The sequence below is a fragment of the Phyllobates terribilis genome, unplaced genomic scaffold (assembly GCF_046119375.1).
Source record: "Phyllobates terribilis strain yellow unplaced genomic scaffold, ASM4611937v1 Scaffold_11__3_contigs__length_659146591, whole genome shotgun sequence".
In the NCBI taxonomy this organism is placed as follows: domain Eukaryota; kingdom Metazoa; phylum Chordata; class Amphibia; order Anura; family Dendrobatidae; genus Phyllobates; species Phyllobates terribilis.
In genome coordinates, this window is record NW_027362771.1 from 505,191,220 (window position 1) to 505,207,631 (window position 16,412).

Below are 16,412 nucleotides of genomic sequence, written 5' to 3' on the forward strand. Positions count from 1 at the left end.
CCTGTGCATGCCACACCTCCTGCCCAGTCTTGGGAGGGGAAGAACTTCCCCTATATAAACCCGGGGCTGAAGCAGGGTTAGCAGTCAAGGAGAGTAGAGACAAGAAACAGCAGAAGCAATACTACTACGAGTCAGGGGCTGGCAGCTGCAGAGCTCGCCCTGACTGAGAAGCTTTCTTACCGGACCCGGCGTCCGAGGCTGTGGGGACTAACTCTTACCCAGCAGCAGAAGCCGACCGGCAGGGGATTTCAGGTCCTCAGGCCCAGAAACCCGAAGGCACGGTCACACGCGTGGGACCAGCACCGCCATCGTGGAGCGGAAGCCATTAGAAGGCCCCGAGTCACCGGCCATACGGGTGAGCACCACACGGTACACTCAGGGACGTGGGCTACTTATATCCGCTTCTAGCAAGGTAGCCAGAAGAGTACAGTCAGTTTGGGAGGCCTACAACTCCGCCTGGCCAGGGGAAATCCCATCTGCTCAAGGACTGACCAGGCCCCGTTCACTAGCAAGTACTCCGGGAGGGTCTATCGTTGTTACCAGTAAAGACCCTGAATTACACCGCACCGTCTCTGAGTGGTTCCTGCTACCCCCATCATCCACATCTGCTGCCCTGAGGCCATAACCCTCCCGTTGGGGGTTATACCATCTACGCTGCACCATCCATCCACCGGCCTCAGCGGACTGGCCTGCAGCGGCAGCTCCATAGCTGCATTCAACGGGTGGCGTAGTCGTCCTACATCTACCGCTGTTACATCGCCGCTCAGTTTGACTCCCTGGGCACGGACCGGGTCACCGCCACGAGACTACAACCCTCAAGAGATCCGGCTCCGGGTAAGCTCCCGCGTGCGCAACGCAGCGCGACACAGGCCCAGGGGCGCGTCACTCCTACCATCACTTGCCGTGTCTACCTGATAGCCTACCTGGAGGCTTCTGCTCGCCAGCCTGTCTGCTGTGCCCATCTGCAATTCCGGTCAGTCCCTGTCATCTGTACCGTGGGAGTCACCTGCTCCCTTACAAGGTCGTCCCCAGAGTAGCACCTGGTCCCTCTGCTCGGTCCCTCCCTGGTCACGGAGTCGTTAGCCGCCGTACGACCAGGGTCACTCCGAGTTGATACTTAGTTACGCCCCTCTGGGTCCCTCCTTGCACCATAGCACAGAGGTTCCACCTCCCGGATCCGTAACAAAGACGTTTGCAGCTAGAATAGTCATTTACCACATTAACAATGTATAGAGTGTATTTCTGATTCATTTAATGTTAGCTTCATTGAAAATGTGCTTTTCTTTAAAAAATAATGACATTTCTAAATGACCCCAATCTTTTCAACGGTAGTGTAGATATATAAATTGTTATTTATAGCTATTTGACTGCCCTCATTTTGTGACTCTGCGCATTGCATTCTGACACCTGCATTACATTTGGCGTAGTCGGCAGGATGAAACATTCAGACGCAGAGATGGGGGATCAGTCTGTCACTGGGTCTGTCAGTGGACATATACCTTTGGGCTATGCTCAGTCACCTTCCCAAATTTACGGGGGATGGTACGTCACTGTGGGACTGGGTAGAGAGACTAAAAAGTATGCTATGCATGTATCCCCTTAATCCCCTAGCCCAGGCTGAGTTGGCCCTTTTAACCCTTGATGGGGAAGCCTGACAGACTGTAATGTACCGCCCACCTGGGAACTGTGACACTGTAGACAAAGTGATCAAAATTCTTGAAGACATGCACGGTGATACTACGGATCTGGGGCATTTACGGTTGCAGTAATTTCAGAGAATTCAAAAGGAAAATGAGACTATTAACTCCTTTACAACCCAAGGTGGTTTGCACGTTAATGAACAGGCCAATTTTTACAATTCTGACCACTGTCACTTTATGAGGTAATTACTCTGGAAAGCTTCAACGGATCCTCCTGATTCTAAGGCTATGTGCCCACGTTGCATTTATGAAGCAGAAAATTTCTGCTGCATAAATGCAAGTCCTCTCCCAGAAAAACGCATGCGGAATTCCGCACGCGTTTATCGCGCATTTTTCGCGCGTTTATCACGCGTTTTCCACATGCGGAATTGCCTTGCGTTTTTTATGCATTGGACAAAGGCAATTCCGCTTGCGGAAACGCAAAATTAAATGACATGCTGCGGATTTTTGAACGCGGCATAAACGCTGCGGAAAAATCCGCAGCATGTGCATAGAACTTGCGGAATCCCATTGGGGAACATGAGGTGCGGATATACATGCGTTTTTCAAGCGTTTACGCTGCGGAAATTCCGCAGCATATACGCTTGAAAAATGCTACGTGGGCACACAGCCTTAGACTGTTTTTTCGTGACATATTGTACTTCATGATTGTGGTAAAATTTCTTCAATATCACTTGTGTTTATTTGTGAAAAAAACAGAAATTGGGTGAAAATTTGAATATTTTGCAATTTTCAAAATTTTAATTTTTATGCCCTTAAGTCAGAGAGATATGTCACACAAAATAGTTAATAAATAACATTTCCCACATGTCTACTTTACATAAGCACAATTTTGGAACCAAAGTTTTTTTTTGGTAGGGAACTATAATGGTTAAAATTTGACCAGCGATTTCTCATTTTTTCAACAAAATTTACAAAACCATTTTTTTAGGGACCACATCGCATTTGAAGTCACTTTGAGGGGTCTTTATGACAGAAAATACCCAAAAGTGACACCATTCTAAAAACTGCACCCCTCAAGGTGCTCAAAACCACATTCAAGAACTTTATTAACCATTCAGGTGCTTCACAGGAATTTTTGGAATGTGGAAGAAAAAAATTAACATTTAACTTTTTTCACAAAAATGTTATTTTAGACCCAATTTTTTTTATTTTTTCAGGGGTAAAAGGAAAAAATTGACCCCAAAATTTGTTGTGCAATTTCCCCTGGGCATGCAGATACCCCATATGTGGGGAAAAAACACTGTTTGGGCGCACGGCAGGGTTTGGAAGGGAAAGAGCACTAATTGACTTTTTGAATGTAAAATTTGCTTGAATAATTAGCGGACGCAAAGTTGCATTTGGGGAGCCCCTGATGTGCCTAAACAGTGGAAACCCCCCACAAGTGACACCATTTTGGAAACTAGACCCCCCAGGGAACTTATCTAGATGTGTGGTGAGCACCTTGAACCCCCAGGTGCTTCACAGAAGTTTATAACATTGAGCCGTAAAAATAAAATTTTCACATTTTTCCCACAAAAATGTTTTTCAGCCTCCAATTTTGCATTTTTATAAGGGTAACAGTAGAAATTGCACCATGCAGTTTGTTGTGCAATTTCTCCTGAGTAAGCAGATACCCAATATGTGGGGGAAAACCACTGCTTGGGTACACGGCAGGGTTCGGAAGGGAAGGAGCGTCATTTGACTTTTTTATTGTAAAATTTACTTGAATAATTAGCAGACGCCATGTTGCATGTGGAGAGCCCCTGATGTGCCTAAACAGTGGAAACCACCCACAAGTGACACCATTTTGGAAACTAGACCTTTCAGGGAACTTATATAGATGTGTGGTGAGCACCCTGAACCCCCCCGGTGCTTCACAGAAGTTTATAACATTGAGTCAAAAAAATAAAATTTTCACATTTTTCTCACAAAAATGTTTTTCAGCCCCAAATTTTGCATTTTCATAAGGGTAACAGGAGAAATGGAACCATGCAGTTTGTTTTTCAATTTCTCCTGAGTAAGCAGATACCCCATATGTGGGGGAAAACCACTGCTTGGGCGCACGGCAGGGTTCGGAAGGGAAGGAGCGCCATTTGACTTTTTGATTGTAAAATTTGCTTGAATAATTAGCGGACGCCATGTTGCGTTTGGAGAGTCCCTGATGTGCCTAAACAGTGGAAACCCCCCACAAGTGACACCATTTTGGAAACTAGACCCCTCAGGGAACTTATCTAGATGTGTGGTGAGCACCCTGAACCCCCAAGTCCTTTATCAAAGTTTATAACATGGAGCCGTGAAAATAGAAAAATCAAACTTTTTCCACAAAATTATGTTTTAGCCCCAATTTTTTTTATTTTTACAAGGATAAGAGGAGAAAATGGACCCCAAAAACGTTTGTGCAATTTCTCCTGAGTACGCCAATACCCCATATGTGGGGAAAATACAGTGTTTGGGCACACGGCAGAGTTCAGAAGAGAAGGAGCACTGTGTGACATTTTGAACGCAAACTTGGCTGGAATCGAGAGCGGACGCCATGTCGCGTTTGGAGAGTCCCTGATGTGCCTAAATAGTGGAAACCCCCCACAAGTGACCTCATTTTGGAAACTACACCCCTAAAGGATTTTATCAAGGAGTATAGTGAACATTTTGAACCCAGAGGTACGACACAGAATTTGATAACATTAGGTCATCATATTGAATAAGTTGTCATTAATCTAGAGCGCAAGTGCTCGCTACTTGAGTTTGCATCTGGTACTCAGGTATGCACAATGTATCAAGGGTGCTCGAGTGACATGCTCAAGTCCCAGCCCGCATGTTTCACAGTTATTAGACACCCCAAAAAAAACATGCAGGGATCGCTCGTGCATGGCAGGCAATCCCCGCGAGTTTTTTTTGGCCGTGAAGCATATGGGGCGGAGCCTCGAGCATGTCACTAGAGCACCCGCGATACTCAATGCATACCTGAGCACCCGATGCAAACTCAAGTAGCGAGCACTTGCGCTCAACACTAGTTGCCATATCGTCATCTTTTTTTTTTTTTTTTTACTTTTGAAAAAATCCCAACCCTAACCCCAACCCCAACCCTAACCCTAGCCAACCCTAACCTTAGCCCAACCCTAACCCCAAATCTAGCCTAACCCCAACCCTAACCCTAGCACAACCCTAGCCCAACCCTAACCCTAGGCCAACCCTAACCCTAACCCTAGCCCAACCCTAGTCCTAACCCTAGCCTAACCCTAGCCCAGCCCTAACCCCAACTCTAACCCTAGCACAACCCTAACCCCAACTCCAACCCTAACCCTAGCACAACCCTAACCCTAACCCGAGAGTTTATTTTTTACGCCGTTCTTCGTGTGGTATAAGTGATTAGACGACTTTATTCTTCGGGTCAGTGCGATTACAGTGATACCAGAATCATATTGGGTTTTTATGACTGACAGCTGTCACACACTAAAAGACACGTTTTTTTGTAAAATCTAGTTTTTGCATCGCCATATTTTGAGAGCTATAATTTTTCCGTAGTTTGGCCAACAGAGTCATGTGATGGCTTGTTTTTTGCGGGATCAGTTGGCGTTTTTATTGGTGCCATTTTTAGGCACGTGACATTTTTTGATCACTTTCTATTCCGATTTTTGGGAGGCAGAATAAAGAAAAACAAACAATTCAGGAATTAGTTTTTTTAAATTTTTTTTATTGTGTTCCGCGTGTGGTAAAATTGATAAGGTAGCTTTATTCTTCAGGTCAGTACGTTTACAGCGGTACCACATTTGTATAGTTTTTCTATGTTTTGGCGCTTTTACATAATAAAAGCAATTTTATAGAAAAAATATTTTTTTGCATCGCTCTTGTCTGAGAGCTATAACCTTTTTATTTTTCGGCTGATGGGGCTGTATGGCAGCTTGCTTTTTGCGGGACAAGATGACATTTTCAGTGGTACCATTTTTATTTATATTTGTCTTTTTGATCGCGTGTCATTCCATTTTTTTTGGCGCTATGATGATAAAGCATTGTTTTTTGCTTAGTTTTTTATTTTTTATTTTTTACCGTGTTCACTGAAGGGGTTAACTAGTGGGATAGTTTTATAGGTCAGGTCGTTCTGGATGCGGCAATACCAAATATGTGTATTTTTATTTATTTTATTTTTTTTTCATAATAATATTTATTAATGGGTACATTATATTTTTATTTTTGGTGGATTGTTTTTTTTTTTTTTAACATTTTTACAATTTTTTTTTTTTTCACTTTCTGACAGTTTTTTTACTTTTATACTTTGTCCCACTATGGGACTTTCACTTTTTTTACTCTGATCGCCTGTATAGCATAGGGATGGAGCACCATCCCTGTGCTATGCAGGCTGTCAGCGCTGCAGATGCATTAGATACTTTGGTCATGCACTGCGCTTGACCAAAATATTTTCCTACTGTCTGGTGACCTGGATGTTGTCATGACAACATCGGGTTATCATGGCAGCATCCAGGAAGCCGTGGCAGACAGCACTGGACGCCGGAAGTGGAGGTGAGTATTGTGATCACCTCCTCTTGCCACCGCAATGCTGCGATCGACTTCGATTAAGGATGGCTTGTTTCACCTGCATGGAAAGCTCCTTTGACCGCATGTTTACTTCACAGCAAAACCTTCCAAATGCAAGCACCACACCTCAAATCAACTCCAGGCCTTTTATCTCCTTAATTGAGAATGACATAACGAAGGGATTGCCCACACGTGTCCATGAAATAGCCTTGGAGTCAATAGTCCAATTACTTTTGGTCCCTTTAAAAACAGGGTGGCACATGTTAAGGAGCTGAAACTCCTAAACCCTTCATCCAATTTTAATGTGGATACCCTCAAATGAAAGCTGAAAGTCTGAACTTCAGCTGCATCTGAATTGTTTTGCTTAAAATTCATTGTGGTAATGTCTAGAACCAAAATTAGAAAAATGTTGTCTCTGTCCAAATATATATGGACCTAACTGTATATCCCTATCAGGGCTCCCTCTGGTGGTATGAGGTGGAAGGGTGGAGGTGTTTGTATGTAATGAGGGCCTCTTGTGGAGAAGTCCGTCCATGCACCCTTGGTCCTGTGGTACCTGTGCGCAGCAGGGTGCCACATTCCCCCCTAGTACAATTCACTACTCCTGGACTGAAGCATTTTTTTAAACAGGTTACAACAATAACAACAATTATAATAATAACAACAAGTATAATAACATTAATTAAGTTACAGTAAGTCCCATAACCTTGTGTCCATTTCACCGATGAAAGAACATGAGGGACCCGCCTGAAAACCCTCAACGTAGGCCCTGGGCGTGGCTGCAGAGCATAAGTGATCCAGGTGCTGGACCACGTCTTCGGCCACGCCAAACGGATTTTTGTTCTGTGGTCAATAAAGGGGTCCTTTGATAAGTGCAACTATTTACAAGTAAAGTTTTTGGCTGCTCACAGTCCTCAGCCTACGAGTCTTTATACCCTTACGGGTAACTAAATGCACATATATTTTCAGTTTACATAATAAACAATATGCAATACCCAACTGGGTAACTATTTACAAAGTTAGGCACTTTGTGCTTATTCCCTAAGCCTGGCAGGGATTTGTCCTTGTGTGCTGCGTGTGGACCTTCGTAGCATTGGGGTGTCACTAGTGTTTGTGCGTACCCTTTCTGTTAATCTAGTAGGTGTACGTGCTGGTAGATTATAGAACTGCCTTAATCTCTCTATGGGACTGGCAAGTACACTGTCCACTGGGCCTCCAGGCTCTGCTTCAATGGGTGATTCTCCTCTTACTGGGGACTCTTCCTGTTCCTGAGCAGGCTCTTCCAGGGCGCTTACAGGTTCTTCTGGTTGTTGATAGAAGTGTATTATCGGTATTATAACTGCTCCATCCAGTTGAGTCCAGTCCGCAGGGAAATCTCCTAGAACTGTGTGAAGCACTTCTTCCTTGGGTTCTTCCGGTGCTATAGGAGGTACTTCTTCCTCTGTTGTCTTCAGTAGACCTGGGCACACTTTCAGATGGTCTCTTGAGACTGTTGCAGTTGTTTTTCCTCCATCTTTGCTAATCAGGCATGCTTTACTGTTGTCCAATCTGGATTTCAGCACTGTGTAGGGCTCTCTTTCCCACTGGTTATCGAGCTTGTGACTTCTTCTCTTCCGCTTTAGCACTATCTCTCCAGGTGCCAAGGGTTCTGCTGGTGCATGTTTATTGTACTGTTCTTCCTGCCTCTCCCTCACTCTATTCAGACTGTCTTCAACAGAGGCCTGTACTCTCCTGTACTGCTCTTGCCGATTTGTATCCCAGTCTGCAGTGGACATATCTGCTTCAGGTTCTACCACTCCGAGTTCCAGGTCCATGGGCAACTTTCCGGGTCTTGCTCTCATGAGGTACGCTGGGGTACCAGGTCAGGTAGTTTGTCTGGCCACTGGTTTCTTTCTTCCAAGGGTAAGGTTTTCAGTAGGTCTATGACGATGTTGTTCATTTTCTCACACAACCCATTGGTCTGAGGGTGATACGGCGTAGTCCGGATCTTTTTGCATCTGTACAGGTAGCAGAACTCTTTAAACAGCTCGGCTTCAAAGGCAGGGCCTTGATCCGTCAGCACTTTGTCTGGATATCCATGGGGCCTGCAGAAGTATGCTTGGAACCTTCTTGCTGCAGTCTCTGCTGTCAGATCCTTGACAAGGGCTACCACCAGGAACCGGGAATAGTGATCCACCATGGTCAGTGCATAGGAATAGCTTGACCTGCTGGGTGACAGCTTGACGTGATCCAGAGCGATGATCTCCAGGGGCTGGGTTGTTTTGATGGACTGCAAGGGTGCTTTCTGGCTGCCGTAGTCTTTCCTTCTGAGGCTACAGGGCCCACAATTCCGGCACCACCTTTCTATGGAACTCCGCATTCCAACCCAGTACAACCGGTTCTTCAGCTGGGTTTCCAGCTTCTTCCAGCCAAAGTGACCTGCTTGATCATGGAAGGCTTCCAACACCATCTGGATATCCGTTCTGGGTACAACAATCTGGCACACCATTTCATGGGTCTTGGGATTGACATATCTTCTGCACAGCTTCTCTCTATAGATGAACAGCCGGCTTCTCTCATTCCATAGTTGCTTGGCTTGTGGGGGAGCATCCTTCTCCAGGTGAGAACCTTCCAGGGTGATCAGTCTTTTGATGAGGCTGACAATCGGGTCACTGTCCTGGGTCTCCTTCCAACTGTGGTGGGGTAGAGGATTCAGCGTCCTTCCCTGACGTCTTCTGGTGACGTGTTGCTCCTGGACCACTCCACTTCGTTGGAAATCAGGTAATTCAACTTCCTCTAAATCATCCACTTCATCCTCGGTGTCTGACTGGTGAGGCATCCTTGACAGGGCATCAGCATTGCTGTTCTTGTGACCTGCCCGGTACTTGATGGTGAACTGATAATTTGACAGTCTGGCCACCCAACGCTGTTCCATGGCTCCCAACCTGGCTGTCTCCAGGTGTGTCAAGGGATTACTGTCAGTAAAAACTGTAAACTCAGTTGAGGCTAGGTAATGCTTGAACCTTTTGGTGATAGCCCAGACTAAGGCCAGGAACTCCAGCTTGAAGGAGCTGTAATTCTCCGGGTTCCACTCAGTAGGGCATAGCTTCCTGCTGGCATATGCAATTACCTTCTCTCGTTCTTTCTGCTTCTGGGACAACACAGCTCGCAGTCCCTTATTGCTGGCGTCGGTGTACAGCAGGAAAGGCTGGCTGCAGTCAGGGTAAGCCAGGATTTCTTCACCAGTCAGGATTTCGTTCATTACTGCAAAGGATTCGGCCTGTTCTTTGCCCCACTGGAATGGGGGACTCTTTCCTCTTTTGGACTGTCCTACCAGGAGGTCTTGTAGAGGTGCTACCTTTTTGGTATAGTCCTTTATGAACCTCCTGTAGTACCCGACCAGTCCCAGGAATTGCCGTACTTCTTTGATGCTTCTCAGTTCAGGCCACTTCTGGATGGCAGTGACCTTCTCCGGGTCTGGTGCTACTCCCTCCGAGCTGACTACGTGCCCCAGGTACTGAACCTTCTGCTTGAGCAAGTGGCATTTAGAAGGCTTTAGTTTCATCCCATACCGGGACAATGCTTAAAATACCTCCGCCAGGTGCTTCAGATGGTCCTCATATGTCCTCGAGTACACGATAACGTCATTCAGGTACAGCAGCACTGTCTCGAAGTTCCGATGTCCCAAGCTACACTCCATCAGCCTCTGGAACGTTCTGGGTGCATTGCAGAGTCCAAACGGCATACTGTTGAACTCGCACAGTCCCATCGGGACTCCCGGTCTTCCTCAGCAACAGACACTTGCCAGTACACGCTAGTGAGATCCAGTGTAGAGAAATAATTGGCAAATTTTAGTGCAGCCAGGGATTCCTGTATACGGGGCAAAGGGTGTGCATCTGTATGTGTTATGCGATTAATTTGTCAGTAATCTACACACATCCTCTTGCTACCGTCCTTTTTCCTGACCAGGACCAGGGGAGCTGCCCAAGGGCTACAGCTATCCCTTACTACCCCTGCCTTTTTCATGTCGTGTAACATTTCTTTGGCTTTCTGATAATGTGCTGGTGGTATGGGTCGGTAACGCTCCTTAATGGGTGGATGGTTACCGGTGGGTATGTGGTGTTGTACCCCTTTAACCCTTCCAAAGTCAAGTGGGTGTTTACTAAACACTTGTTCATATTCCTGAACCACTCTGTAAACACCGTGTTTCTGATGGACAGGAGTGGCGTCAGTCCCAACATGGAGCTGTTGACACCAATCCTCCAGCTGAGCTTCGGAGTCATTGTCCTCCACTGTATCTGGTGGGGTCAAGGATTCCACTGTGTGTATGGCATCATTATTCACAGTATACAATCTAGCAACAGTGGCATACCTTGGCAATTTGACTTCCTCCTCCCCACAATTTAGGAGTCGTATGGGCACCCTCCCATTGCGTACGTCAACTACCCCTCTAGCAGTTTGGAGTGTAGTTCTGTGCTCTGAGCTAATGGGCTCCACTACCGCCTGGTAGTTCTGTCCCTTGAGACCTATTGCTGCCCTACACCAAATCAGCATTTCACTCATCGGGGGAATCACAATGGGTATCGGGTCTGTCACCCGTACATTACCAATCTCACCACCTGTTAGTTTTACCTGTTGCTGGTACAGGAGGGCTCGAATCTCTCTCTGGAGAACCTTCCTCTGCCCTGGTTTGGCTGTGTCAGCAATCTGTTGGAGCAAAAACAATTCTCCCAAACAGTTACCAACAATATTTGTACCAAGTATCATATACAAGTCTGTATCACCAGGGTTAGATTCCACTACAATCAGTCCTTGGTCCTTTAGTTCCGCTCTCCCCACCTTCACGGTCATGTCCTTAACCCCTACTAGGTTAAGAGGAAGGCCGTTAGAGGCATACACAGAGAGGTTTGGGGCTGGCGGGTGGAGTTCATCTATGAACCAGTACCTTTTGTAGAGGACATCAGGTATGATGGTTACCTGTGATCCGGTGTCCAGTAACTCAGGTGTTGCTATGCCGTCCAGCACGATGGACAGGAAAGGCCTTCCTCCTACGAACCGATGGTACCAGCTTGATGTGCCTGGTTGATTTACTCCTGGGTGTCAGCCTTCGGCCCCAGGGTTTGCCCGTTTAAAGGACAGTTCCACGCTGTGTGGCCTGCCTTGTGGCAGTGGTAGCAGATGAAGTCTCCTTGAGGGCGATGTTGCTCGTTGGTCCTCCCACTGGGTGGCGTTGTCCTCCTCTGGGGTGGCGTTGTCCTCCTACGGGGTGGCGTTGTCCTCCTTCTTCTCCTCATCCAGGGGACATCCTCAGGGCTGTCGGCGAGTAGGATCCTTCCTTCCGGCTCGGGCTCCGTCTGTAGCTGCAGGGTGCTCAGGACAGTGGCCAGGGTTTTACTTAGCTGGCGCACTTCAGAGCGCAGGCTGTCCAGCTCGCTAGGGGGCACTGTTTGCTTCTTTGTTTCAGCCGTCAATGAAGGAGCAGTGGGTGCTGCGGCCACTGGGGTGTCCCCACCCTGGTAACGCTGGATAGCAGTCCCTGATGTTTCCAGGGGATGTAGACCCTTAATAGCCATGTCCTTCAGGGTGTCAAAGGTGCGTCTGGATGATCTAAAGCCCACCACCGTACAGTTCTGCTTTCCTCCTGGGGCCTCAACCCCCGGATGAACTGTTCCGTCAGCATTTTATTCTCATCTTGTATGCTGGCTGGACTAACCTGTTTCAGGGCCCGCAGGGCTTCCTGTAAGCGCCAGGCGTAGTCCCGGATACTGTCCTCAGGTTTCTGGGTACAGTGGTAGAACCTCATCCGGAGATCTGTCTCAGTGCGGTATCCAAAGTCAGTTTGCAGTCTCTTAAAGATGATGGATACTGATTCCTGGTCTGCGGCTGGCCAGGTTTCAACTTCCCGCTCTGCGGCACCAGTCAATTGTCCCAGCACAACAGCGGCTCTCTGCTTACCAGTCATAGAATACATGTCCAGTACACCGCATATTTTCCTTTTGAACCCAGACAGGGTGTCTGGTTTGCCATCATACTGGGGAAGCCATTTCGCTCCAGGGATATACGGCAGGGCCATGGGTATCAACGGAGTCACGACCCCTGCTGGTGGGGCAGCCGCTCCGGCCTGTGCAGCGCCGGGCGCAAGTTGGGCATCAGGAGCGTTAACCGGTGCTCCTGCGGCTTGCTGGTCGTCGGCCATGGTTGCTCCCCCCTAGTAAACCATAGCCTACCTTCTTTACTTGGATTGGGTAGGCCGCAGCTCCGCAGGCGACGCAGGCGGATAATGGTGGGAAACCTCGGGAATGGCGGGAAATCTTCACCTCAGTAAATGTTACAGTCTATTAAGGTGCACAGTACCCGGTGGCAACAGGCACGGAATCCTGTTCGTGATGCCAGAAGTTGACGAGCCCCCAGGGCTGTGGGGTACTCGGCAGCCGGGCCTATGGATGCTGGTTCGGGATATCACGGTGGCTGGCCCGATCCGTGGCCCAGGGCGGGCAACCAAAAAGGGGGATTGTAACTTGGATAAAAAAATTAAAATAAAGTAAATAGTTCGTGACGCCACCTGTGGTACCTGGTAAGGTTTACCAGCGCTGCTGCAGACCTCCGGGGGGGGGGGGGGGTGATGGGATGGCAGCTGAGGTGTTTCTGCTCCCCACAGGTGAAGCGGGCCCCCTGGGAAGTGTGGAGTTTGATGGTGGTGATGCTGGGATTTGTAGTCCAGGCGGATGGCGCAGCAGGAGTAACTGACAGAGACAGGCCTCCTTGTCCGTGTCTGCCTCTCTGTATGCTCCTGGCCAGCCTGCAACTGGGCCTAGCTTATGTGTCGTGCTGTTCCTTCACCTGTCTCTCGGTAGTAGGACCTTCTGCTGGTAACCACTCTCCCTGGACGCTGGGGCCTTGTGGTTCCTGGTCCTGTAATGGGTCTAGCTTCAGGCTGTCCAGGGACTTGTAGTCCTCCTGGAATGCCAGTGATCCCTACTGGGTATAAAGAGACCCTGTAGGCGTGGACCCGGTGTCCGGTTTGTATATCGGGGTGAGCCTATGATGCTCCTCTGCCCCCTCAACTCCTCTCTCCTTTCTCCTCTTGCCTTCGGCCTCACTCGGAGCACTCAGAACTCAGCAGCAGACGCGCTGCGTCTTCGCTACCCTCAGCGTCAGCACGCTCTCAGACTCTCTCTCAGTCTGACTAAACTCTAAAACTGACTTACTGCCTGGCTCCACCCTCCATATATATATCCCCATCAGGGCTCCCTCTGGTGGTATGAGGTGGAAGGGTGGAGGTGTTTGTATGTAATGAGGGCCTCTTGTGGAGAAGTCCGTCCATGCACCCTTGGTCCTGTGGTACGTGTGTACAGCAGGGTGCCACACTTTGCTGGCCTCTTAAAGGTTAGTCCGCCCAAAAATGGAGGTAACTACAATTTGGTTTTACTTCAGAAAGAAGCTAGGCTAATTTTGGACACTAACGCACAAGGTCCGACAGGACTCAATAATCGCCTGGATTTATCTGTATTTATATGAGTTTTCATAAGTTCATTGTAACTGTGTATGCGTTGCATTGTGTTTTTAAACATTTTTTTATTTGTGTGTTGTTTCACTTAATTAACACCTGTGCAGGTGGGTTGGCCGTATTGCCTCATTTTCAGGTATTTAACCAGAAGGCTTCGGCTGCTCATCTGTAGTGGACCCGTTGAAGCGCAGGACCAGCGTGACACGGCCGTTGTCCTCTCACCCCCGCACCCCAGAACCTGCACCACCACTCTGCATGCGTAATACCGAATAAACAGGACTATTATCAAGCAACACTGTTCCATTTCTACAGCTTTGACGGCTCAGTGTGTAGTGTGTTTTTCCACTTTAATTTTGGGGGTGACTCCAAATCCAGGCCTCCATTGGTTGATAATTTTTGTGTGATTTTGTTGTCAGCACATTCAACTTTGTACAGAACAAAGTATTCAATGAGAATATTTCATTCATTCAGATCTAGGATGTGTTATTTGAGTGTTCCCTTTATTTTTTTGAGCAGTGTATATAAATTGTTATTTGACTGCCCTCATTTTGTGACTCTGCGCATTGCATTCTGACACCTGCATTACAGTAGAGTGAGAGAGTGAGAGAGGGAGGTAGAGAGCTGTATTCACAATTACACTGCTTAGTATTGCTTTATTCAATGTTGTTGTTTTTAAACCTGTGATACATAGATAAGGGAACCAGGAATCCTTCCCTTTTCGGTGTACTCTGTATTTGAGACATAATAGCAGCTAGACTCAATCCAATAACTAGAAGTGAAAATTGTAGAAAACATGTCATTTTAAAACAAGTTTAACTGCACATTCTGTAGTTATGCCTCTGTATTAAGAATACACTGATCTCTAACATTTCAGTCCTTTACTATGATGGGCTCCGATTAGTTAGTGGAAATGTTTGATATATATTGTACCTAGATTCACCTGCTTCTAATAGCACCCATTTAAATGGAAATTAACAGGAGATTTATGCTGCCCTAGCCACGTGCCGTATGAAACAGACACTAACTTCGTTATTATAGTCTTATATGTTTTATTCTGGTAATGTTTCTCCTTGTGTAGAGTGACATGCCTAGCTTGACATGCCAATGTGAGAAGGCTTATAAGCCTTGCAATGCTCCTCTGGTATATTAAACATGAAAACTGCATTGCAAGGCTTATACGCATCCTCACTTTGCCAGGCTAGGCATGTCACTCTAAACAAGGAGAAAATTACCCCTTAGATCCCACTAAGAAGTCTCTCATACAGCCAAATCAGATCTCATACATTGCACTGATGAAGGGCAACACCTCAAAGCATCATGTCTGCAAATTGAGATTCTAGTTTCCATAAACATAGACATATTGCAAGGCTCGTTAGTGACTTTTAGGATTGCTACTTCCAATAGGTGACCATATACAGTACAGACCAAAAGTTTGGACACACCTTCTCATTTAAAGATTTTTCTGTATTTTCATGACTATGAAAATTGTACATTCACACTGAAGGCATCAAAACTATGAATTAACACATGTGGAATTATATACTTAACAAAAAAGTGTGAAACAACTGAAAATATGTCTTATATTCTAGGTTCTTCAAAGTAGCCACCTTTTGCTTTGATGACTGCTTTGCACACTCTTGGCATTCTCTTGATGAGCTTCAAGAGGTAGTCACCGGAAATTATCTTCCAACAATCTTGAAGGAGTTCCCAGAGATGCTTAGCACTTGTTGGCCCTTTTGCCTTCACTCTGCGGTCCAGCTCACCCCAAACCATCTCGATTGGGTTCAGGTCTGGTGACTGTGGAGGCCAGGTCATCTGGCGTAGCACCCCATCACTCTCCTTCTTGGTCAAATAGCCCTTACACAGCTTGGAGGTGTGTTTGGGGTCATTGTCCTGTTGAAAAATAAATGATGGTCCAACTAAACGCAAACCGGATGGAATAGCATGCCGCTGCAAGATGCTGTGGTAGCCATGCTGGTTCAGTATGCCTTCAATTTTGAATAAATTACCAACAGTGTCACCGGCAAAGCACCCGCACACCATCACACCTCCTCCTCCATGCTTCACGGTGGGAACCAGGCATGTAGAGTCCATCCGTTCACCTTTTCTGCGTCGCACAAAGACACGGTGGTTGGAACCAAAGATCTCAAATTTGGACTCATCAGACCAAAGCACAGATTTCCACTGGTCTAATGTCCATTCCTTGTGTTCTTTAGCCCAAACAAGTCTCTTCTGCTTGTTGCCTGTCCTTAGCAGTGGTTTCCTAGCAGCTACTTGGGGACACTTTCAAAGTTTGCCCAATTTTTCAGACTGACTGACCTTCATTTCTTAAAGTAATGATGGCCACTCGTTTTTCTTTACTTAACTGCTTTTTTCTTGCCATAATACAAATTCTAACAGTCTATTCAGTAGGACTATCAGCTGTGTATCCACCAGACTTCTGCACAACACAACTGATGGTCCCAACCCCATTTATAAGGCAAGAAATCCCGCTTATTAAACCTGACAGGGCACACATGTGAAGTGTAAACCATTTCCGGTGACTACCTCTTGAAGCTCATCAAGAGAATGCCAAGAGTATGCAAAGCAGTCATCAAAGCAAAAGGTGGCTACTTTGAAGAACCTAGAATATAAGACATATTTTCAGTTGTTTCACACTTTTTTGTTAAGTGTATAATTCCACATGTGTTAATTCATAGTTTTGATGCCTTCGG